This window comes from Protobothrops mucrosquamatus, unplaced genomic scaffold, assembly GCF_001527695.2.
Source record: "Protobothrops mucrosquamatus isolate PMUCROS unplaced genomic scaffold, P.Mucros_1.0 scaffold5312, whole genome shotgun sequence".
NCBI lineage: Eukaryota > Metazoa > Chordata > Lepidosauria > Squamata > Viperidae > Protobothrops > Protobothrops mucrosquamatus.
In genome coordinates, this window is record NW_015391177.1 from 13,610 (window position 1) to 16,966 (window position 3,357).

At 45.6% G+C, this 3,357-nt stretch overlaps 1 protein-coding gene across 1 annotated transcript in view; it reads left to right on the top strand.

Moving 5' to 3' along the window:
- Positions 1 to 3,357, top strand: part of LOC107299703 (dynamin-1) — a gene marked incomplete at its 3' end in the record, with an annotated part of 26,949 nt that overhangs the window by 6,265 nt on the left and 17,327 nt on the right. The gene's annotated exons all lie outside the window — the stretch shown is intronic.

The following is a 3,357-nucleotide window of genomic DNA, read 5'->3' on the forward strand; positions in this document are numbered from 1 at the left end:
TGGACTTCGGGGTCCGAGGCCAGGCAGACAAAATCAGTGCAATTCACTAAAACCAGCAACGGCTTAGCTAAACCTCACGTGCATACGTGCATGTGCAAAGTGCAAAGAAGAGCAACTACGATGATTAAAGGCCTGGAGACTTAAACGTATGAAGAACGGTTGCAGGGTTTGGGAATGGCCAGTCTAGAGAAAAGAAGGACTAGGGGGGACGTGATAGCAATAATCCAGTATTTGAGGGGCCACCAAAAAGATGAAGGGGTGAATCTATTTTCCAAAGCACCAGAAGGCAGGATGAGAAATGATGGATGGAAACCAATCAAAGAGAGAAGCAACCTGGAATTAAGGAGAAACCTAATGAAACATACAAAGAACGGTTGCTGGAATTGGGTATGTCTAGTTTAGTGAAAAGAAGGACATGATAGCAGGGTCCCAATATCTCATAAAGAAGAGGGGGGGTGTGTCAAATTATTTTCCAAAGCACCAGAAGGCAGGACAAGAAGCAACGGGTGGAAACTAATCAAGGAGAGAAGCAACCTGGAACTAAGGAGGAATTTCCTGATAGTGAGGGCAATCAATCGCTGGAACAACTTGCCTCCAGAAGTTGTGGGTGCTTCATCACTGGAAGTTTTTAAGAAGAGACTGGACAGCCATTTGTCTGAAATGGTCTAGGGTCTCCTACTTGAGCAGGGGGTTGGACTAGAAGACCTCCAAGGTCCCTTCCAGCTCGATTCGGATTCGGATTCATGTGTGAATTCTTGCAACCATCCCATCTTAATTCTGAAAAATCCCCCATAGCAAAACATGTTGTGTGTGTGTGGGGGAAATATCTCCCCCCTGCCTGCCGTTAACAAGATTAAATTTGAAATTGAAACAGGAGGGGGGAAAAAGAAGGATTTCCCCTGCTGGTTTTATGGCTCAGGATGTTTACTGATGCAGATATGAAGGGGGATCCTAGAGTCTTGTTTATATGTCTTTCAGCTCTCTTGCTGCAGTGCCTTATGGGAGACGGAGTCTTTGCAATGAAGTTCTTGCTTCTAGAAAACAAGGGTAAATCTAGAGTGGGAGGAAAGCTAGATTTAAACCCAAAGCCAGAGAGCTGAATTCCACTGTTATAAAACCTCTTGTGCACTATTTAGTTTTAAAGTAGATGCAGATATATAAATGAACCCATCTTGAGGATGGCTAAGTTAGTTCATGGTTAATTGTGATGGAGTCACCCCAACCTGGTTGAGTTATGCTAAGCCTTAAAAGTTGGTTTGTAAATCCTAACACTTTGACTCTCAGAACAGGTTAACCCCAAATCCTGAGTTTGGCAAAATTTCTCCAGGGTTGACTTTGGCTTATTGCATTTATGCCCCCAGCTTTCCACTCCAAAATGGTGCTGAAAGCCCTCAGGAGATAGAAAAGAGATAGATTATAATGAAATGCGTCGTTCAGGAAATATAAATGCATAAAAAAGAGAGAGAAATTGGAAGCATCTTATTAGCTAAAATCCAGCATGTTTTAATGCCGGTCAGGTGTCTGAAAGAAGGGCTAAAGAGGAATATCCTGTGGCAAGGAGTTCCATAGATCTTGGAACAAGAATTAAAGAAAAGCAGAGTGATATTAGCTAAGGAAGGGAGAGAGGGAGGGAGGGAGGAAGGAAGGAAGGAAAGGAAGAAAGAAAGAAAGAAAGAAAGAGAAAGAAAGAAAGAAGAAAGAAAGAAAGAAAGAAAGAAAGAAAGAAAGAAAGAAAGAAAGAAAGAAAGAAAGAAAGAAGGAAGATGGGAGGGAAGGAAGGAAGGAAGAAAGAAGATGGGAGGAAAGGAACGAAGGAAAGAAAGAAGGAAATGAGAAAAACAGACTGAGATTCTGCTTTGCTGTTCTGATTTTTATTTTATGTTTTTAACCTGCAAATATTCTGAAAATGGCAATGCTGCGTTAACAGGGTACCAACACTGATCTTCGAATTTCCAGATTTTTCCACCTTTTTTCCCCTATTTTTTTGGGGGGGGGGGAGCCCTCTGGGATGTCTCCCCTTCCCCTAAGAGAAGCCAGGAGGAGAGAACAAATGAAAAGGAAGGTGGATAGAATGAAGGACGTGTGTGCACCCTTAACCGTTCCTGTAAGGATTGTGGGAATTTCAGCATCTTTTTTCCCCCCCAAAATTTTGCAAGATGGAAGGGGACTCCGCTTTCTCTCCTGAGGGGTGTGTGTGTGTGTGTGTGTGTGTGTGCAAATAACCTTCTGGTTGCTTTCCAACCATGCCTGGATGGAAGCTGGGCCTTTTTTGAGAGGGGCGCTCTAGCTAAGTGAAGGCCACCAAGCCAGAAGACCAAAAGGAGGTCAAGAAGTAGATCTTAGACAGCGGGTTCCCCTGATGGATCGTCCTCCTGCGAAGGACGCTGCTGTCGTGCGCCAAGATTCCCCTTCAGCAGCAATTAAGATCATCCGGTGGTTAGAAGGTTGTCACCCTGGGAAACGCAGGAGACTCCAGCCCTGCATCCAGAGGCCTTGAGAGGTGGCTTTTCCCCTGAGGCCTCCACAGAGGAAGATGTTTCTCCTCTTCATCCCGCTGTCATGCGCCAAATGCTCCCGCCAGCCTCCTTCGTGACCATCCAGGGTTATGGTGAGTCACGGTCAGCTGCCTTCTCCGCCCGGATGCGTCCGGAGACGCTGCTGCTACTGCTGCTGCTGTTGCGTGTTTGCAGAGGCTGGTGGCAAAATGCCGTCCTGCACCGGTTGTGCTGTACACCTCCGTCCGAAATAAACCGAGATTGTCTGGCCTGCCTTGATTGGCGTGCGAGTTAAGCCTTCCCTCTTCTCGGGTGCTGTGACAAGTGGCATCGGAAGGTGTTTCGTGTTGCCATGACTGGCTGGGGAATTGTGGGCGTTGAAGGCCGCCTGTCTCCTTTTTTTCTTTCTTTCTTTCTTTCTTTCTTTCTTTCTTTCTTTCTTTCTTTCTTTCTTTCTTTCTTTCTCTTTCTTTCTTTCTTTCTTTCCTTCCTTTCTTCCGAGAATGAACCTCCTTTTAAGGCGGATTTTACTGAATTTCAATCTGTTTTTCTCATTTCGTTCCTCCCTTCCTTCCTTCCATCCATCTGTCCATTCATCCATCCATCCATCCATCTCTTCTCTCATTTCCTTCCTTCCTTTCTTCTTTCCTTCCTTTTCACCTTCCTTCCTTCCCTCCCCTTCTTTCATCTCCCTTCCTTCCATCCTTCCTTCCCTCCCTCCCACCTCCCTCCCTTCCTTCCCTCCCTTCTATTATCTCCCTCCCTCCCTTCCATTATCTATATACCTTCCTTCCTTCCTCCCTTCCATTATCTATCTCCCTCCCTTCCTCCTTTCTCTCCCTTCTATTATCTCCCTCCCTCC